This window comes from Danio rerio, chromosome 7 (assembly GCF_052040795.2).
Source record: "Danio rerio strain M-AB ecotype USA chromosome 7, GRCz13ab, whole genome shotgun sequence".
NCBI lineage: Eukaryota > Metazoa > Chordata > Actinopteri > Cypriniformes > Danionidae > Danio > Danio rerio.
The window spans coordinates 69,982,988-70,006,475 of record NC_141027.1 but is presented as its reverse complement, the minus strand read 5'-3'; the positions used below and the strand labels follow the sequence as shown (position 1 = coordinate 70,006,475).

The window sequence follows — 23,488 nt, the reverse complement described above, 5'->3', positions numbered from 1 at the left end:
ATTCAAAGGCTTATTAAGTGTAATCAGGCAAGTCATTGTATAACAGTAGTTTCTTCTGCAGACAATCAAACATATATATTGCTTAAAGGAACTAAAAATATTGAGCTAATAAAATAGATCAATATATTTAAACATGCTTTTATTCTAGCTGAAATAAAACAAATAAGCCTTTCTCCAGAAGAAAAAATATTATAGGAAATACTGTGAAAAAATCCTCTGTTAAACATCATTTGGGAAATATATATATATATATATATATATATATATATATATATATATATATATATATATATATATATATATATATAAATAAATAAATAAATAAATAAATAAATAAATAAATAAATAAATAAATAAATAAATAAATAAATAAATAAATAAATATATATATATATATATATATATATATATATATATATATATATATATATATATATATATATATATATATATATATATATATATATATATATATATATATATATATATATATATATATATATATATATATATATATATATATATATATATATATTCACAGAAGGGCGAATCATTTTGACTTCAACTGATAATCGTTTTGAATAATCATGATTACAATTATGACCAAAATAATGGTGACTATGATTTTTCCCTTAATCGAGCAGCCCTATTTATTTCCACATTTAAAACCAAAAAGTTATTTACAGATTGATATTTTTCAGATGCTATAACTCTGTGGTTAGTTGTTTTGGAAAATATAAACAGATATTTCAATATAATGTTAACATACGTTTTCTCTGTTAATAAATGTTTAGAATTTTTACTGCAAATGTCACATCCATAACGCTGCAATTGCTCTCATAGAAAAACAAATCAATTAATTTTTGACGTGAAAGCAGTGACTCTCAATTTATCACAATTTGCTCAGTGTTTCAGGACCTTAACGCTCAAACACATCTTTACACCACTTAATTGTCTAACTTAGAGTCTCAGAATTTAAAACGCCATCTTTTATCTCCACTAATTGTTACAACTCAACAAAAAACAAATCATCTAGGTCAGACTTGTAGGGCAAATATGAAGAAGTCTTTGTTTTTTCCAGCAAAATGAAGTGAGCTTGGATTACTTCCCCTGAACTTCCTCTCTGTGAGGTGAAGGAAGAGGCGGGAGTGGAAAGTAAGCTCCTGACGATGGCATTTCCCACAAATACGCCAGGAGTAGTGCTGAGATGAGAGCTTCACTTCAACCTCAGTCGCTAATTTAAAATCCAAGACTTGTTCTAGAATACTAGCATGGTGCTAATGGTGTACCAAGCATAAAATTCTGCTCCTATTTAAATGTTAATTAGTGCAAAGTGTGCAACAATAAACATTTCAAACTTTTATTGCACTAATTTATGTAACAGTACACATTTACACATGACTTCAAAGGCAATAATTACATTTTTAAAATCCTAATTTACATTTAATTATTCATTTATTCATTCATTTTCTTTTCGGCGTAGTCTCTTTATTAATCTGGGGTTGCCACAACGGAATGAACTGCCAACTTATCCAGCATATGTTTTACGCAGTGGATTCCCTTAAAGCCACAATCCAACACTGGGAAACACCCATTCACTCATTCACACACATACACTATAACTAACTTAGCTTATCAATTCACCTATAGCGCATGTCTTTGGACAGTGGGGGAAACGAGAGCACCTGGAAGAAACTCACACGGACACAGGGAGAACATGCAAATTCCACACAGAAACGCCAGGGCTCGAACCAGCGACCTGAGGCGATCGTGCTACCCACTGAATCACCGTGACGCCCCTGCATTTGATTAATATAACATAATTACAAGATTTCTGAACTGTTTCATATACAAATGGAAAATCCTTTAATTGAATATATACATACTTAAGAGATCTGAACTCAGGCCAGAAATTCTGACAATGGAATTAGCATTTTTATTCAGGTCATCTACACATTTTTGTTTTGTGCAGGTGTCATTTCACAAATCTTAAGTTATTCTGTTACTTAACATTTTCAAAATTAAACAATCTAATTGAAATACTTTTTTTCTGATTAGTAATGTAACAATACACCCTGATCTTGAGAAAAAAAAATTATGAAAATATGTGGTTGAGTAAGCGGAGATGTTACAGCAATAGTTGCTGAACACCAAGAAGCAAGCTTAATGTGAACGCACATATTTCAGTTACTAGAAAAAATGGACAGGGTGGTAAAAAATATTTTTGATTAAAAAATATAATTAAATATCAATTTATTAAAAAAAAAAAAAGCTAGGAAAGAAAGCGTACAAAGAGTTTGTCATAATTGCAATTTAGTTTTACTTCAAATGTAAAATAAAAATGTGTAGCATTGTCTGAGAAAAAAAAGCAGTAAAAAAGCTATAATAATAATAAAAAAAAGCTCTGCTATTAATAATTTATCCTAAATAGCTTTTTTTTCTCTTTTTGTGTGGGAGCCTAATGCAGCTAAATATATACAGATGCGATGGGACCTCTGTTTAGTTTATTGGTAGGAGTGATGCAGCGGTAGTGATGCATTCATTGTTGCAAGTTCAGCCATTGTATCTCCAGTGTTTTGAGCGGCTGTGACGCGTCCCCCCCATTTTTATTTCTGTTTTACATTATGTATATAAAAATTGATTATGTATATAAAATAATCAAATCCCATTGTGAATTGTTACACCCCTACCATTTAGTTTTACAGTAAAATAAAAAGTGCAGCATTATCTTTGAGAAAAAAAATAGTAATAAAAAAACACCTTGGCATTTATAATTTATCTTAAATCTGTTTTTTTTCTTTAAAAAAGTAAAAAAATATATAGAATAATACTACTACTACTAATAATAATAATAATAAATTATATTAATAAAATAAAAAATAAATAAAATAAAATAACAAATAAAAACAAACAAACGAACGCTACACCTCTACTGAAAAAACAACTATGGTTTTGCCTGTAGTGTTTTTCCTTGCATTCCTGTTTAAACTGTATTGTTGCATAATGCATACTTTCGCCAATTTTAAATACACATTGTTTGAGAACTACAAGGAAATGAAAAAAAAAATGGAAAAAAAAGAACTAAGCATTGCCAACAATATGTGCAGAAGCAATTGAAGATGCCAGACACGCCCATTCCCATTCCCATAGAGCATGTCACACTCCAAGTACAGCAAGCAGCTGCGTCATGTTGAACTCCAGAAATAATCAAAGCCCAAGAGATCCCGCCAAGCTGGAGAGAGAACACAGCACATCCTAATAACCATCTTCCATTAGCAGGCAACAATTTCCAACAGCTGAGAGCCCCATGGAAGAGAAGACCCTGAAGCTCTGACTGCATGTGTGAAATGCCCACTGTCACAGCCGCAGGTCAGAGAGCCTAGCAACAGGTAAATCAACACAATGGACGTGTTCACGAAGACTGTGAAATTGAAATACAAGCAGGGAGGAGTGCGGGTCATTTTGCATTGTACAGGGCTCTATTGTGTTCAGGTTTGGTCCATCACATCGATGTTGAAGAGCTCGGCACTCCCACGGAGATCCGAGCTAAAAACTAACATGTCTGGGGAGAGGCGTGACCACGGCAGCTGTAATTATACGGCTGTGCCAGCAAAACACTGGGAGAAGAGCAGGCCGTGGTTTGCAAAGCATGTGTAAGACAGCCTAGATTACAAACAACAAACTACAGTGAGTGTCATAAACAAAAATTAGGTCAATTGGAGAAAATGAGAAGGATGCTTTTTTATTGCAAAACTCACTCTCATCTATGTGGTTGCTATAGTGCAGGGTTGTCCAAACTACGGCCCGCGGGCCATCTGCGGCCCGCAATCAATTTTGTGGTGGCCCGCAAGGCTTTTTATGAATATTAATAGAATCTGGCCCGCTATGCAAAAATGAACGTAATTCAATAAACACGCTATTACACGCCTTCAATTAGGCAGCAGTTCCTGTTATGAAGTAAAACGAACCAAACAAACTGAACGAAACATAATTCATAATCACGTTTTGACGAGCCATGGCACAAGCAAGAAAATGGAAAATCAACAGCGAGTGCAGGAAATTTCAGTCACGATGGGGCAAAGAATATTTCTTCACAGAGGTCAGTGTAATATGTGTATGTTTAATTTGCCAGGAATCAGTTGCAGTAATGAAGGAATATAATATTAAAAGACATTATAAAAAAAAAACATCAGGCCTTCAGCTCTTACACTGTTGCCGAACGAGATCAAAAAGTGAAACAAATAGCAGCTGGCTTATCACCTCAACAACAGCAGTTTTTTTTTCGTGCTAATAAAGTGCAAAAAAATTCTATGCTGGCTAGTTATGATGTAGCCCAGCTAATCGCACGGCACAGAAAACCCTTCTCTGAAAGAGAATTTATAAAGGATGAGTGTTGCAAGAGTAATTTGCCCAGAGAAGATTTAAGATTTTAAAAACGAAAGTCTTTCTAGAAACACAGTTGGACGGTGAATTAAAATAACAAATTAAAATAATTCCATAACACACACACACACACACACACACACACACACACATATATATACACATATACACACACACACACACACACATACGTACGTATATATATATATATATATATATATATATATATATATATATATATATATATATATATATATATATATATATATATATATATATATATATATATATATATATATGTGTGTGTATGTGTGTATGTGTGTATGTGTGTGTGTGTGTTATTGAATTATTTTAATTTGTTATTTTAAATATTATATTATATATATATGCGCTGTGTAATATATGGCCCGGGACAACTTTTTTTTTTTTTTTTTTTTTTTTGCATCTGGCCCTCGGCCCAAAAAGTTTGGACACCCCTGCTATAGTGATTACACCCTGGCAGCTGTAATTTACCATGCACAATGCCCATTCAGGACTTCACTGCAACTGATAACAGTCTAGGGGTGAGTCTCACTCGGTGATATATATGCTAGGTCAATGCATGGATGCAATCAGACATGACTGGAGCTAATGACACTGTGCTAATTGATTGTTTTGGGTATTTGTTCATTAATCAAGAGCTTGCTCTTGTAGGAGCATGATTATGGTGTAACACCTGTAGTTGGTGTCCTGAGGGGAAATCCTCCTGCCAACACAGAACAACAGTTTATCAAACTGTGTCCGGCCTAGTCAAAAGTACCACTGAAAGTGTTCATCACCAGGCTGTGGACCGGTATCGGTTCGTGGATCAACTGTTACCTGGCCGCACAATAAATCTTTAATTATTTCCATATTTATTATCCGAGTCTGAATGATCTTTTATTTAGAAAAAATGATCGGTCACTTAAGCGCCCAAGTTTAATCCACAAGCAGCAAAATAAGTAAGAAACAGATGTCTGTGCTAAGGGAAAAAGGCTCAATGAGGTACCTGTGAACTGCCAAGGAATAGATCCGCAACTTGTTTGTCAACCAATCAGGGGCCTCATGTATGAAGACTTGCGTTGAATTCATACTAAAACATTGCATACGCACAAAGCTGTGAATGTGCGTACGCAGTAAAAAATTCAGACGTATGAAACACTGCGCACGCGAAATCCCACGCATATTCTCTTTGTACATCTGACTTAACGTAAAACTGAGCACACGTGCACGAGCGCAAAACCCCAACCTGGCTCCTCCTCCTAATATATATGGTAATGACTCTACTTTAGCAAAACCAAACGAAAAAGTAATGGCAAAAGCAAGCAAAAAGAGAAACTTTGAACAGAATGTGAATTGGAGGTGCTCCTTTCGAAGACCGGAGAAAAAGGGTGTTACTTGAAAAGTTCGTCCGCCAGAATTAATAACAAAAGAACAAAAATAGAGTGGGAGAGTTTAGCTGACGCGGTTAACGCAGTGGGTCTGAAAATCACACTGTGAGTGAATTAAAAAAATAAATGGTCGTATGTAAACGTGTGAAACTTTGTAGTGTCTATTTAGGCTAAGTGCAAATAGCACACCTCGTTGGAATGAGCTAGTTGAGTGATTCCCACCCATCAAGGTTTTATTGACAGAGACAACATAACTAAGGAGAGCGGCAAACAGCAGCGTGAGTGGTATAGCTCGTAAAGCGCATGGCAACATGTGTGTGTATTATGTTAAGCACATTTGAGCATCAAATATATTTCCGATTCGCGCAAGCAAATTAGTCTTCAGATGGCACCTTTATAGCAATGTGCGTGCAGTCGATCGCTCCGATTAAATTGGGAAAACCACCGACCGCTGCAAATTGCGCTTTAATACTTGGCTGGTCAACTGCATGGTATTGAAACCTTATATACCTGCTAGACATGCGCATAATCCCGTCCCATAGAGCTGCCATTGCACGGCTCAAAGATAATTTGTAGTGTGCACTTTAACATAATTGCCTCTAGGAGTCGCTAATGGAAATAAAACAAACACACACAAGTAATGCCAGGCATGAAGTTGGCGTGGACCAACGCACACCCACGTTCATTTCATCGTTAGTAAATCCAGATGTGAGCGTGAAATCAGGTGTACTGAGAAAACGGTAGATGGTGACCTAGCAACCTTTGAACCGCCATATGATCAGGTAATCATTTTAAAGGTTAACGCAAAATTCGAAATCTCTCATAAAATGTAAACGTTCACTACATAAAAAGTGCTACAGTGCATCATAAACCAGAGAGCATTAATGTTCACTAACCAGAAGTTATGAAGAAGAATGAAGCATAAACCTGGTGAACCAACTTATATACAAAATTACATGCAATAGATTTCAATCCTTGAGCCTCAAGGTGCGAAAAGACCTGAACGGATGAATGAAAGTTAGGAAAATAATTAAGTATGGCTTCTGATTGGTAAAATTCAATTGTGTCCAATAATATGTCAATTAGCCCAATCTTTATTTCTATTTTACCATGTCCTTTTTTTTTTTTTTTTTTTACTGAATCATATCCCAAACCATATAGCAGTGACCCTAAAATCGAACCATAAGAAGCCTTGTTGCACCCCTAATGAGTTCAGACTGGGGTAATATTCTGTCAGTGCTGTGTGTACACTGTAGAACGAACCGGCGACAAGGGATTTCACACTGGATGACTTTACAATAGGAGGAATTGCCGACAACATTGTTTTGGTCCACAAACTGCAACCAAAAGACATGCAGAAAGCAACACGAGGTTATGTGGTATATCTTTTGCTATTAAATACATAATGAGAAAGAAACCTTTAGTGAGGTTTTGCTCACCTAGGCTTTAAAGGGAATTTACAATTTTTCTCAAACTTTTTTCTTTTACCCCCCGGTTGTGGTATTGCTAAGGTGACACGTCAAAAAGACACCGATGCTTCTGCCAAATTTCCACTAGTTTTTCCTTCATTTCTAAAGTACAAATAGACCAAAAAAGCCTGATTAACTTCTCAACCCAACCTCCCGCTGACCTCCAGATACCTATAGTGGATGCTGCTCTCCGATTGGCTGTAGGTGATTGCTGATGTTATTTTTAATCAGAACACATTTCAAACGGCATGATTTTAAATCACAGACAGCTCCAGATATTTGGCATGCCAAATATCTCACAAGGGTCGCACACTCATTGGCGATTCTCTCAGATCAAGTCTTTGATAGTTCACACTGTGTAATTGTTACTCACGTGAACGATTACCGATTTGCTCGGGATATTAGGCATTTGTCGCCGATTTCTCAAAACCTGTCAGTGAGTCAAAAATCGGGACTAAAACCATGCAATTGGCATAATGTGTAGGACTCAAATCCTATCTTGGTTCTTTTTTTCGTAATTTAAATTCAATTAGCATAGCGACTAATGTGGTCAAGACCAGCCTGGAACAACTTTAGCTGTGTTTTACCCTGTAAATTACTGTAAACCCTAGAATGTTCATCATTAGATGCTAATTACCTTTCCCAGACAAAACAATCACGGTTCTATGATTTTCTAGTGCATATTTGGCTTGGATTCTTCCTACAGTGTTAATTTGTCAGAATGTTTTGTTTGATTTCAGACGTATGCACCTTTCTGCCTTGTTCAAAAATGTCTCTTTCTGAAACGTCAAGCATAAAATGTCTGTATAAGCTATGCAATATAATATTGAGATTTAGAGATCTGAACATTCCTTCATACACAAGCAAATCCTACACTGATGCTTGCCTGCTGACCTTTGAAACACTGAACAAAACAACGTGGCACAAACGTATTACCAGATTCCTGTTGCTGACAAAGAAACCTTGAGAACTACAATACCAAACCAGCTTTTGGAGAATAAAAGGACAAAAACGTTGTGAAATTCAAAACGTGATTAAATTAACATTACCCACCATGACTAAATCTACCCAGCTTTGTTGAGCTGTTGGGACTTACTTGATTTCCTTGTGCTATAGAACACATCCAAATCCTCAGGGTTATTGGATTGAAAAGGCTTCAGTTTACAATTTACAATCCATGGCATACCCGCAATGATTTAAACGCTTATGGTATTGAAAATGTCAGCACGGTCAAAAAATAGACAGCAGCAGATGGCTGATCATGCATGTTATTTGTAATCTAGTGCAACGGCTTTAACCGGGCAACTCCCTTCCCCAAGAGGAGACAGATGTGCCGAACTTACATTTGTAGAAATGCCTCCAACAATGTGTTGCACAAGTTGCGCAGAGACTAACAGAGTGTCGGGGGGGTTGCTTTTGGGGAAGTTTACATTTCATAGGTCGTTGACTTTGTTTAGATGTTTTTGCCAGATCAGGGGTAAAAGTCTGTCAGGTTAGATTATTACAAAATAGAGCATTTCTGCAGTCGCACAACTAGCTTAAAAGACCAGTTTTAATTAAATTAAAAGACCAGAATCTATCAATCTAAATTAAAGTATTGTAGTTAGTCATTAAATAAATAAAAATCTAAAAAAGTTTAAATTAATAGAAGGGATGTTGCTCCCAGAGGGGAAACATCTATCATGATTGACTCGGATTTCTTTTCATTTCAAACCCGTATGACTTTTATTTCTTCGGCTAAATATAAAAGACATTGAAAAATTGGTTTTCTAAAATCTGTCTTAAAATTGTGTTTGGTACCTGACATTCTGCAGATGAATAAAAAAAATGCCATACAGGTTTCATTGAAATGAGTACAAGTAAATGATAACAACTTACATTTTTGGGTGGAGAATCTCTTTAATAATTGATCTCCACTACCTTAACGGCGCGCTTATTTCCAAAAAACACAAATAAAGATATTAAAGGGCACCTAGGTTACCCCTTTTTTCAGATTTAATATAAGTCTTTTGCGTCTCTAGAATGTGTATATAAAGTTTCAGATCAAAATACCCATCAGATTTTTCACTATACCTTTTACAAGATGCTGTTTTATACTGATTTCCAGCAGGGGGTGGTTTTGTCGTACTGCGCCTTTAAGACGAGTCTTTCCCGCTTACTGTTTCTACATGCCTCCTCCCTCAGCTGCGTCAGACAACAGACAGACTTAAAGGAAGAAGGTCTCACGTAGCGTTTGTGAGATACTACAGTGAGAACTAACCTTTACTAATCAGTATTGTGAAGTTGCATTGATGAGTCACACACACACACACACACACAGATACACACGCACACCGCAGATGACACACACACACACACACACACACAGGCAGGCAGGCAGGCAGACAGACAGAGCGCGCTTAGCTTAGTTAAGGCTAACCTCAAGTACTGTGTGGATATGTTATGCTAATGTACAAAATAAACTTGATTTAACTTCCACAAACCGGGATTGAAGCGTCTTCTTTTATAATTGTTCTGACACGTGGCTGTGCTGATGAAGTAAAGCTGAAGTAAAACGCTGTAATTAATTACACACATACTCTGTTTTAAAACACTTTAAACATGCACTCAAAAAAATGAATTATGGCTTTAGTTGGTCCAAAGAATGTAACTATGTTTAAATTAAACAATTCGCTTATGTTTGTGTATTAAAAATAAAAGCGTTGTGTTGGAAAAATTAGAAAAAGTAAGTTTTCACATTTAAACAGCTCGCTTATATAACATGAATGAAAGGGAGTTGTGTTGCTTCTGCAGCACTGCATTTTGGTCAATAGGTGGAGTAATATCTGCACATGCGCAGTTTCAAAACAACACAGGAAGTAAGAAGATTCAAACCACAACGATCACTCTCAGCTCGGCGCCATATTATGGGAATCAAAAGATGAAGATTACAGTACAAATTGAGAACGTGCACAAAGCTTTCCCCAATGTGGACACACAGGTAAGATTTTTTTTTACTTTTTATGTATTTATACTGAGGCTGTGACAACATTTGAATCATAAATGTACTCTCTTGTAATGCTATGTTGTGTTTGTGTATAGTATTGCTATGAAATTGCCATGTTCCCTGTGTCTTTTCCACATTATAGACAGATAAATGTATAGTTTGTTTTGCATTCCTGTGAAATTTTATACTTGGTATATATTAAATCTCCCAAAATAAAGTTACAAACGCTGGTAGTAAGGAATAGTCATGTTAGAATAGTCTAAGCTTTTCACTCATCATAGCACACGTGCTGCTGATAATGTGACAATAAAAGTGATTTGATTTTTTATTTTATTTCATGGTCTTCATGGTCTTAAATGAGTGTCAAGCAGTTTGTCGAGTTTGAATGGCAGTTTTGATAACTTACATAATATTAATTAAAATGTGTTGTTGGCACATTGTTATTTATTATCTAATTGTATTCAAGCCTGTTAACTTAAAAAAAAATATCTTGACAAGCATATGTGACACTTAAATAGGATGACATCTAGCATGATGGCATATTTAATGTAAGCTTATTTGTTTGGTCATCTAACATGTTTAAATTTTTAAGTTTAGTAGTTTGCTATTTATATTATTATATTTTATTATTTTAAATCTTTGCTCACTCACATCTATTTTCTCTCTCACAGGTTTACAGCTCAACCTCTAAAGTCCCATATCTGGCTAAGGAGACTGTGGATCATCCAGGTACTATGCCTTTAGATGCCTATACACACACATTAAAATGATGTACAGTAAAAATTACTAGTAATTTTAACTACTAATTATTTAGTAAATTACTAATTGTCATTTCATGTCATTTAGAACATCACCAGTGGAAAAAAAGGTGTGAATGCATCCTCAAAGCCCCTAAGTGAGGGAGTGCATGGTAAGCTATTTTATTTTATTTTTTTAAACATTTTGTATTTTCCTCTTAAACCAATTCCTCCTTTCACCTTTGAACTGTTGGTAAATGTTTTATTTTTTTTTTTTACCTGACATTTTTAGGATGCTGGGCATGATGAAGCGCAAACCTTGATGTGCAACACCACCTTATGAATCTACAGTAGTTACATTGACATTTAGCAGACTCTTTTGTCTAAAGTGACTTACAATTGAGGACACATTCAGCAAATCAACAAGAAGAGGCGATACACCCAAGATGTGCTAATTATACAAAAAATTTTAAGAATTAAGAATGCTTCTACATGTAGTTTGTCAAGCCCACACACCTGTGTGAAGCAGACTTCATGCACAATGTTTTGTTTTTTTGTTTTTTAGATATAGGGAGTGGTTGTAAGAAAGTGTCTGGTGCAAATGTGCAGAAATGGTGCAAGTGTCAGAGAGATGAATGTGTGTAGCTATTGCATGTTCTGTGATGGTTGGTCTAATTTATGGTTTAGTGCTGATTGTGTTACTTTGCTTTAAAATGTTAATCTTTCTTTGAACAACTGAAGTGTTATCTGCTTTTTCAGTGTAAAGAAGGTACAGTATAGTTTACAAAAGAAGACTTAATTTTTCTAAGTATATTTTTGATAAATCATTTGAAGGCAGAATATTATTTTTGAATGTTTTTGTAATATATGAAAAGTATTATTATGAAAAGTGTATTTTATGATGTTTTTGTAAGCATATTTTTTAAATCATTTATTGTTTTCAATTTATTTCACACTTGTATTACTATTATTTTAATAGTATTAATATTTTAACTTATTGTAATAAGTGAAGATACAGATAAAGACAGTATTTGGATTTTGATAATCATTTTATTGCTGGAAAATGTGTAAATCTGTAAAAATGCTATTGAATAAACTCAATGAAACGGAAACTGTTTTTTTATTTGGTTAAACATAACAATATCAATTTTAGAATAATTGAACTTAAATAACTACATTGATTAAAGCTAAATTACAAATGTTACATTGATTGAACTAAACAACATTACATTACCTTTATGTAACTAACTTAAGTTCACTAAAATTAATATTCTTTCTTAAAGGTAACTTAACTCGGTTACGTGGAACCAGTGGACAAAAAAAAGTTAATTAACGCCAACATATCATTTTTTTGAGTGTGTGAAACATACTCTTAATCCCATTTGACGATGATTGCTGATCCTAGCGAAAAAAAAAAAAAAGAAAAAAAAAAAAAAAAAAAAAAAAATCGCACACCTACTTAATGGTGCGATCGATTTGAAAACAGCTCCAATTGGCCGACCCTTTTTTTGTAGTTAAATTGAAAAAAAAAGGACTGGGTGTGTTCATATCACCCCAGTATGACGGTCTATACACTATACCAACACACAGATCTGTCCAAACAGCTTGAAAAGTAGATTTTTTACCATAGGTGCCCTTTAAGAGAAAATTGAATGCTCTTTTCATGTTTCTTTTTATCTACTGATTGCTAAAAAGATAAATGAAGGTAAATATACAAGAGATCCATATATTTTTTTAAAGACCAAAGACATACCTGTTCTTTTTTTGTAATAGACGTACTGTTGTACGTTACAGGTTTTTTTATGTTTGGTAAGCGTCCCCAGTGATGGGTTGCAGCTTGAAGGGCATCTGCTGCGTAAAACATATGCTGGATAAGTTGGCGGTTCATTCCGCTGTGGTGATCCCAGATTAATGAAGAGACTAAGCCGAAACGAAAATGAATGAATGAAAAAGTTTTGTTGCTCAGCATTGCCACGGCCAACTTGAATATTGTTGCTGACCATGTACATCCCTTTATGAACACAGTGTCCCATCTTCTGATGGCTACTTCCAGCAGGATAACGTGCCATTTTATAAAGCGCAAATCATCTCAGACTGGTTTCTTGAACATCAAAAGGATTTCACTGTACTCAAATGGCCTCCACAGTCACCAGATCTCAATCTAATAGAGCATCTTTGAGATGTGGTGGAATAGGAGATTCTCATCATGGATGTGCAGCCGACAAATCTGCAGCAACTGAAGCTAACATGTCAATATGGACCAAAATCTATAAGGAATATTGCCAGTACTAGTAAGAATTAAATCAGTTCTGAAGGCAAAATGGGGTCCAACCCAGTACTAGAAAGGTGTACCTAATAAAGTGGCCACTAAGTGTATGTGTTTGTATGTGTATGTGTATGTGTTCACAAATTGTTTCAGTGTGAATCTTCAGACATGCCCTCCATTGAGTGCTAATGGCAACATCCCATGTGAATGGGGCACTACACACTGTGGCAAATTTGCGTATGCTCAGAGTGTGAACGGTCACATTTTTTGTAGCCTTTATAGCGTGGATGGAGAACGTTTTTTTATTTTTTTATTTTTTCATTCTAAAAATGGCAGCCATGCTTACTGTTTAAAAATAAATAGTTTTAAAACAAAAACACACTCATGTAAATGCAGCCTTACTGTCATTTTATAGGAAAAGTAGCATTAATATTTTGTAAAGCCCCTCCTTTTGTGCCTCATTGGAGGATGTGAGCGATGAGATATAAAAAAAGGTGTTTAAGGTGGCATTAAAAACAAAACTGACATTGCCAGTGCTCTGTAGCACAACCTCTAAGGAGTTTGGTAGAGTATGGCAGCACATTTGGAATCGATCAGAAGGCCATTTACTCCAGTTGCTAGATGTGGCTTTAAAACACAACTTGCGGCATGTGGCATTTGTTTGTATGACTCTCACACACAGATCTCCATGTCACATACCTTCGCAAGCTGCATAAATGCATGTCCGCCAGTGACACACAAGCAGAAAACCTTTGGCTTGTGGGCCAGAAAATAAAAGACAAATACTGAAGAACCTGCTACCACAGACCCATGATTGAAAACAAAAGCTTCCGTCTGAGCAGAATGAGGCCATGGGAAGGAGGGGTTGAAGCTCTCATAAGCCCTGCTGGAAACTCACAGTCATTAATCTGATTAATGTATACAAGACAACAGAGCGTCTACAATATTTCAACTGCAAAAAAAAAAAAAAAACACCCATTAATCCAAGCATACTCTCTCCAACAAGGGCATTCTTTCCTAGAGGATCTTTACTCCTTACCAGCAAACAGCATGGGTAGGAAAACCAAATGCCACACAGACAGACAATATAAACAGCAAGGCCAGCTTGTTCTCAAGAGGAAAACCATGCAATCTGAATAGTCTGAAATTGTGAAGAGAATTAGTGACCTATATTTCAGCCATGCTGATTAATCACACAGTATTTAGCCAGAGTCGTGCATTGGAACATGCAGTAGTAATGTTTTCCTTACAAAATTAAAATTAATATTCACATGCCTAAAAAGATCAAATAATAAATCAAACTCTCAAAACAACTACCCAAATGGTAAATCAAACACTTAAACTATCAAATAATAAATGATTGATATTTTAGGCATTTAAATATTCATTTTTATTTCGTTAGGAAAAAAACTTTAATAGTACAGTGCTAGCTAATCTAAAAAAATAAATACAAGTACTACACCAGCCTTCTAGTATAAATAAAACTATGTTATGAGAAACATTATTTTAATAAAGAACGTCCATAACAACGAAGATTGTTTTACAAAAAATACACAGTTCATATCACTTTAACCAAAGAGCTTAGAATGACCAAGAGGCAACACTCAATAGAATGTTCCATTGCAACAGCAGCGCCCAGCAACAGCCCTGGATTCCGTCATTTTGGAGTAAAAGCGATCGGCTGTCCATTGGATCTTTTTGCTGTTGCGATGGCAAGCAGCTGCTTTGTTTTTTATTTATTCATTTATTTATTTAAAAAGTGCATTAAAGCTGAGAAACAACCAGAAAGATGACAACAGAACACTTCCTATCACAATCATCAGCACTTTCAATAGTTTATTTTACAGACTTATAATATGCTTTTGTTCTATTCAAGTTTTCATTCCAAAATGGCCATCTAGTGGCTGTTTCCCATATTGCACTAGAGTGTCGCCTGATTCTATGCTCTTTGCTTTAAAAACAGCTACAAAAATTAATGATATGCTTGGAAACACTTATACAATTATTTTCTCCATCTGAGAAGCAATTAGTAGCAGTCTGAAATCATTTCCCATTAACTGTATTTTATTGACGTCTACCCCCACCCCAACCCTAAACCCAACTGTCACAGTAACATAAAAACAGTAGTTGAACAAAGTCTTATTTATGCTATCTAATAAATTATCCAATAAATTGTATTTTTTTATTGTCTACCCCAACCCTAACTGTCAAAGTACTGTAAAAATATGAATAATTATTATACAGATTCACATCTTTGATGTGCATATCACACTTCCGACAGGCTGTATATGTCGCTCGCTCGCTGACATGTCGTTTCTGTGTTGTTTGCGCAGGGAACTACAGGAGCCCAGAGAAGAGCGTCACATATTGGGGTAAAAAGGATTTTCATTCAAACAAATCAATGTAAACTTCACACTTAAGTTAATCGATAAAATCGGTTTATCGCCCAGCCCTATCTGACAGTATGATAACATTGGATAAATCATTGGATATATCACAGTAATTGTGAACACTGCTCTAAAATATGTTCTTTTAAATGTCCGAGTTAAAAAAAAATAATAATAAAAAATTTCCCCACATTTAACACAGTATATCTTATTTTAAGAAATATGTGGGAACAGTAACATATCAGGTTAAATAATTAAAATAAATCATTGATTTCGGATATCTTTATCAGTGTCAAAAACGGAATGGTATGTTAATAAATACGGTATATAATTGTCACTTCTTGTTTAACTAGTGCCAAATAGCAAAAGTAAAAATAGAATTTGCTGTAGTAGGAAAATTTCTTTTTTATTGAATTTTTTCTTTATTTAATAAATTACTTACGCCTCAGAAGACGAATCCTGACATGTAATGAACACGTGGAGGCGTTTGAAGGCGTGAGATGCGGAGCACAGACGCTCTTGACTATTCTGGAGGTAATTAATAATATAATAACAATAATACTGGCATTTTAAAATGGCCAAAACAACAGTTAAGATGTTTTACAGTGTGCTCAGCCTGCTGGTTTGTCCATGCACACATATTTTCCATCATCACATGATGTCTTATAACAAAATCACATGACTTTTTTTAATGCGCATAATGGAATTTGTTCAGTAAAAGTTCCACTTTTTCACAAGTATGACTTTACATCATAGTTTATTTGCATCTTTTTTTATCAAATAAAACATTTATCCTACTCAGTTATGCACATTTGTGTCTTATGCGCATTTAAAAAAAAAAAAAACGTATGCACATCTTGGGGTTTCCATCAACCGATTTATGCGCATATCCAAAAATGAGCATAAAAATAGGTGTATGGAAACACAGCATACTGATAAATGCTTAGATGTTAGCTTTACAAAACCGGGAAGTTGACAACTAAGACATGAGCAATAATTCAAACACAGACATAGAACTGCAGAGAAACATTTGGAAAACCACACAGATAATAAGTTTAAAACAAGGAACTTACCAACTTAGCAAAGAAGAATGTTAGAAATTAGTGGTACTTTGCCCAACGATGTGGCCTCTTTGGCGGCCCTGTGAGAGGAAGGAGATGTTAGGCTATTTATTTTCAGGTTTTAGTAAGCCAGAAAAGACGCAAGCAGCTGAGAGACTCTCTTAAATGGCAGTAGGGTAAAGAAAGAAGAAGGTTAATATAATCCCAGGCACTCAAAGGTGGCACATTTCAAGGTGGAGAGTGAAATGCCACACATAGAAGACCTGAAGAGGCAATCATGAGGACACTGGAAAACACCTCTGTTATGTGCTACTGGCCTCAAACCTGACCCAGGCGCAGGACAACACCTTATTTAACCCTTGTGTGCTGTTAGGGATGTTTTCATCCACTCTTAAATTAGGCCACAACCATCTCTGTGTTTCACCAAATGGAATGATTTTTGGTAATAAATCTTATTTTTGACACATATTTTGGAGAAAATGCTTGGATATTTTTCAACAATACACTGTAGGCAAATTACTACCCTTTCATTATGTTGGTGGCTGTTTTTGTCCCACTGACTATGTTTGCATGAACACCAATAATTGGAATTTAATGCAATTAAGACAATACTCTGATTAAGAGTCTACCATGTAAACGGCGATTTTTGATTAATTTAATCAGATTAAGGTCATAATTTAACTAAAGAGACATCGAATTAAGACGTGTGGAGTATGCCGATATTAGTCGCATCATTGAAGTGCAGTACAGCCATGTAGACACCTTAATCGAATTATTACCGTCATGTAGAACTTTTTGCAATTTTTTTTTTACACACACACACACACACACACACACACACACACACACACACACACACAGTGGCTGTTTGACACTCACCTGCACTTACACAATCAGTGCAGACCACAGACACCTGCATCATGAAATGCGGAGGTTTTCTTCCATTCACCATGCGGTATGAACTTCCATTTAAACTTAACTCTTCCAGCAGTTTATAGTTGCATCCAATATCTCATTTGTCACGGAGGGCGTGCATGAAATGTTCGTGAATGAAAGTGAAAGTGCCAAACTGCAGTTAAACTCGACAAATTAACAAATGAAACACCCGAAATTACATGAAACTCTGGAGGAAATGCGGATATCGCGGAGACGCAATGACGTTAATCCAATAAAACAGGATCATGAAAGTAACATTCAAAAAGCAACTCAAGCAAACACCTTAGTCTTATTATTCTCTTAATTAGATTTAACCAAATAATTCGATTACTGGTGTCCATGTAAACCAGGGGTCACCAAACTTGTTCCTGGAGGGCCGGTGTCCTGCAGATTTTAGCTCCAACCCTAATCAAACACACCTGAACAAGCTAATCAAGGTCTTACTAGGTATACTTGAAACATCCAGGCAGGTGTGTTGAAGCAAGTTGGAGCTAAACCCTGCAGGGACACCGACCCTCCAGGACCAGGATTGGTGACCCCTGATGTAAACAGTCATTGACTTCCATTATAATGACATTTTTGATTGCAAAGCCATGACACTATTTAATCATGCATACTTTATTGTTGGTTTTCTCTGTTGGAAAGAGGTACAATGTGTCATTTTTACTGTTGATCATCCGTTGCAATGCAAAAAAAGCTTAGTTTCTGTCTTCTATATGAAGTATATTGTGTTTGTGTGCATGTGAGAGAGTTTAGGAGAGAACATTGCGCACTTACTGTACCTTGATATGTCTGAGAAAATCAAAACAAGCCCCTCAGCTCTCAGAAAATAGTGTATTTATGCAAACACGCACAGTAATCTGATGTGTTACTCCATAGAACTCCATATAAAAGCCAGAAACTTTTCTATTTTATCTAAAGGGTTAATGCTGACAAACTGATGATCAACAGTCAAATTTTACCTCTTCCCAACAGGGAAAACCACAAACAATCAACAATGTATGATTATATGGTGTCATGGTTTTGCAATCAAAAAATATCATTATAATGGAAGTTAATGGGGCAAAAAACGCCACAAACATAACAAACGGGTGGTCAATTTGAACAGTACACAACACCTAAGAAATGTCCCGGGGTTAATGCGAATTTTATGGACAGCTGATGTGGCATGATTACATGTTAAATATCAATAATCAACAAGAATCTAAACATTAGTATAAACACCTGTAACTGAAACATTATTTTTCACCAGATTTCAGTCTGTATCCTTGAGTAAATCAAAACATATTCTCACTCCCGACTCGTCACACATTAACACTTTATTTTTTTAAGCTTTTAAAAGAGAAAGCTTTGGCATTTATAAGGTGAGGTGAATGGCATCAGCAATTTTATCATCTTGATTAAATGACATATTGGGGAATATTTGCCATTTTTGGGCTGAGTTTTTCTAAAGTAAAAATGTTATTTTACTTTTTTTAATACTATGAATACATTTACTAGCCTCTAACCCAGCTCCTAGAATTAAAGCCAAGCATATTTCAATATAATACACAGAATCTAGCAGACAGATACAACTACAAGTGCAGTGTGTTTAAAAAATATGAATATTCCAAGTGGCAGCACTGTGGCGCCCTGGGTAACAGTCACCTCGAGGCAAGAAGATCGCTTGTTCGAGCCCTGATTGGGTCCGTTGGCATTTCTGTGTGGAGTTTGCATGTTATTCCCGTGTTTGCATGGGTTTCCTCCGGGTGCTCCGGTTTCCACCACACTCCAAAGGCATGTGCAACAGGTGAATTGAATAAGTTAAATTGCCTGTTGTGTATGTGAGTGTGTGCAAGTCTTTGTGTGTTTCCCAGTGATGGGTTGCAGCTGGAAGGGTAACCACTGCATAAAACCATGTGCTGGATAAATCGGCGGTTCATTCCGCTTTGGCGACCCCAGATTAATTAAGGGACTAAGCCGAAAAGAAAATGAATGAATGAATGAATGAATGAATATTCCAAGTCTTCGCAGTCAGTGTGAGTTATTTTTGTAAGGAAGTGACGCGATGGCCATCTACATTTGCTGCACAGCTCGAATGTTGTTGTCTGTGACAAATTCAAATGTTGCTGGCGGAAAAAAACTGACTATCAAACATACATGCAGATGTTTACATAAGAGGCCTCACAGCTGTCATTTCCAAACTTTCGGCAAAACTTCTCTAAACTGCTTAGCACAGTACAATGCGAGTTCATAATCAGTCAAAACTGTATAAATCTGATGATGTATTATAAATCCGATTTCTAAAATTATAAAACAGATCGAAATAAAGCATGGTTGCATCCAAAATCCGATATTTCCATTCTATACACAACACTAAAATCAGCATGCGAGCTGAGTAGTTTTGTCTGAACTCATAGAATTCAGAATCAGTGTACGAGAAGTACCTGGATGATCTACTACTTCCGGCTTGATTCTGAAGTGTGCATCGGATGCACGCTATGCTATCCCATGATGCCCCGCAAGAGAATTCATAAATAGGAGTGAAGCGATGCAACAGATTGCGGGTAGGTCACGTGATGACAAAATGACGGATGTATAGCGTCGGAGATCCATTCATACTACTCACATTCATACTGTATAGAATGTACTTTTCTAATTGCCACGCAGCACATTCAAATTCAAATGCAGTACCTACTGTGTAGTAGGCGATTTCGGATACAGCCCATGATGGTTTAATATTGCATAGTATGTAGCAGTTTATCCTCCAATATTACTGATATTCTTTTAATAATGCACTTTTGATTGTGATTTTATTGATATACTGTACTCTAAAAAGCGATTAGTTTATTAAAAAGAGAGTAAACCTATTTACGGAAAAGTGACAAGTTGATTTACTCTTAAAAAAAGCGAGTAAACCCATTGTAACTTTAAGGGCCCTATCATACACCTGCACAATAAGGCGCAAGACGTGTTTGGCACGATTTGTTGATATTTTCAGACCAGCCCTCATTTTAACCTTTTTGAGCCACGTTGTTTAAATAGCAAATCCATTTGCACCATTTTGTGGACTCATGGGGTGCTGGTCTAAATGGAGGTGTGTTAAAGCACATTGATGGCGATGATGTACAGCAATACATAAATATATTTACTTATGAAAAAAAAAATGAATTCAAATGTTACAAAAATTATTATTTTCTACATCTCATTTTCTAGAACTCAGTTTTTTGAGCACACTTCATTATTATTGTTCATTTATTCATTTGCTGGAAATTAGAAGTGAATTTACAGTTTTAAAACAAATCTCTGTGCTTAACAAATGAAACTAAATATGTAGGAAACTGGATGTCTTCAGTGGAGTGCCTACAAAACGTTTCCTTAACCACAAAGGTAAAGGAATAAAATAAAATGTGAAAGCAAAGTAAAGAGAAAGTAAAATGCTGAATGGAGGAGGCTCGTTCTTTATCCTTGTGCTGCAGATGGTCTGTTTAGCAGTTTTCTCGCTAGTGAACTGACACAACTGACTCTTAAAGGGAATGTGAGATGAATCTCTGATTGGTTTAATGCACATTATGCTCAAAACACATCCATAAATTAAGGGAACAAGCATAACCCTATTAGACCATGCGCTGGGGCGCAGAGCGTATTTTTCCATCCTTAAAATAGCAAAAGTGGATTCAGACACAGCCTTAATACTTTGGCACCAAGTGCTTTAAAATTTGTGCCTAGATCATTAAAATAGAGCCCTAATTGTTAAGTTGACTAACTTCATTTTTATAATTATGCACATAGTTAATTTACTTAATTAAGACAACAGGTTTATTTATTTTATTTTTTTTTTGTTTTTTGTTTTTTTAGGAGTAAAGTCAACTAATCTTTTTTTACATTTCACAATTTCCTGCATGTGTGGAAAACATCACAGTGCCACTAATTGCGATCCGTAGATTACACAGGTTCCCTTTTCAAAAAGAAGCCCAGTCTGGAATGTGACATCACTCATGACATATTGCACATTCCTGCATGCTGTCAGGTTCAGACATGCTGCTCTAATTAGACCCCGATCACATGACCGCTCACCTCGTCAGACCCTCCCCCCGCCAACAAACACTCCTGCAGAACTAAACAAGGCTCCACTCGCCTTTGCCAGCCCATTTAGTTCTCGTATATTCAAATTCTCCAAGCAGGACTGGATTGTTGCTTTGCATTCTGTGATATGCCTAGAGTGGAAATAAACTGGCTGTGAAATATAACGGATTTGGAAGCACTAGCAAAAGTGTAAAGGCCCACTGTTACAGCACATGGCACATGTCCAGAGTAGCAGGAATGAACTGTCAGAAGTAGTGGATTATTTGGGAACCATGGCCTAATTTCATAAATGAATAACTGACAATAACAGACTGACGGTAGTCAATGTTCTGCTCAAAGCTCATTCCAGAAAGTTTGAGAAAACTCAGTGCATATTAAAAAGGTCAAAAGAACACTTAAACTGGCTGATTTAAACAGCAGAGTTCGCGAGACAGTTTTAGACCGGTTTCACAAAAATATTTAGCCAAAAACATTTGAAAACAGTAAATGAACACGTATTATTTATTAACGTTTAGCTAGTGAATTTATCCAACTTTAATGAGTAAATCCTGGATGTGTGAATTTAATTTAAAACAGCTGCTAGAATGAAAAAAATGTATAGAACCAGTATGGTGTTATTCCTAAAAAATGACTTTAGCTGCTTGTTCAAACTACTTATTTAAAATAAGTTGAAACAACACAAAACTATTTAATAACCCTTCAAAAACTTAAAAATAGTGTTCAATTCCCCTTAATTTGTAAAAACAGTTAGGCTAACTTGATTTGTGTTGAAACAACATAAAGGATGTGTGGAATGAAGCATTTTTTAAAGTGCATTAATGTAAAAATGCTATAAATCTTTGTAATTTATATGATTTAAACAGGTCTGTGAATATCAAATCAGACATTCTAATGACATTCTAACATGTATATTATTTCACATTTGAAAGCGAAAACGAGATTATTTTGCTCACCCCAGTGGCAGATCATTTTGCTTGTTTTAAGGGAAAAACTCTAAATTTTAATTTCACTGAAACTCTTAATTTCATCTGGATTTTAAAACAAAACTTTATTTTTTACTTAATCTAGGACTATTTTGAGATCTTTGGACTATAAATGATATAAAGCAAAGTAAAAAAATATATTTTTTTTTGCATTGTGATCATTCAATTTCTGTACCTGAATATTGTTAAACTTCTCAGAAAACCATCAAATAGAGCTATTCATATCTTGTGAAACTGTTTACATAACAATATTTATCACAGAAAAAAAAATATCGCAATATCAGGTTTTTGCAATGTTTATCAGCCATAATTCCAGTCTTTCCAAACAGAGCTGTTCAATTCATCTGTTGATTCATTCATTTCATTTTCTTGTCGGCTTAGTCCCTTTATTAATCCGGGGTTGCCACAGCGGAATGAACTGCTAACTTATCCAGCAAGTTTTTAAGCAGCGGATGCCCTTCCAGCCGCATCCCATCTCTGGGAAACATCCACACAAACATTCACACACACACTCATACACTACGGACAATTTAGCCTACCCAATTCACCTGTACCGCATGTCTTTGGACTGTGGGGGAAACCGGAGCACCCGGAAGAAAACCCACGCGAAGACAGGGAGAAGATGCAAACTACATGCAAACTCCACACAGAAACACCAACTGAGCCGAGGTTCGAACCAGCGACCCAGTGACCTTCTTGCTGTGAGGCGACAGCACTACCTACTGCGCCACATGCCTCGCCCTCATCTGTTCAGATTATAATATTAAAATCGCAATTAAAAAAAAAACCTAAAAACGCAGAAAAGC

The 23,488-nt window shown here is 35.6% G+C and overlaps 1 protein-coding gene and 2 long non-coding RNA genes across 19 annotated transcripts in view; 1 reads left to right on the top strand and 2 right to left on the bottom strand.

Annotated features, from left to right (window-relative positions):
- Positions 1-23,488, bottom strand: part of LOC147843266 (uncharacterized) — a 424,811-nt gene that overhangs the window by 345,960 nt on the left and 55,363 nt on the right. The gene's annotated exons all lie outside the window — the stretch shown is intronic.
- Positions 1-23,488, bottom strand: part of pacsin3 (protein kinase C and casein kinase substrate in neurons 3) — an 81,651-nt gene that overhangs the window by 52,287 nt on the left and 5,876 nt on the right. For 5 of the 17 annotated variants that reach the window (XR_015494637.1, XR_015494635.1, XR_015494636.1 and 2 more), the window contains 1 exon segment: positions 16,711-16,778. The exons of 4 other annotated variants lie outside the window; for them this stretch is intronic. The gene's annotated coding sequence lies outside the window, so the exon portion shown is untranslated. 17 annotated transcript variants of the gene reach the window in all.
- LOC147843269 (uncharacterized) lies at positions 10,113-12,096 on the top strand. The gene is made up of 4 exons (XR_015496428.1): positions 10,113-10,241; positions 10,919-10,976; positions 11,094-11,157; positions 11,277-12,096. It is a non-coding gene; the product is annotated as an uncharacterized LOC147843269 (long non-coding RNA).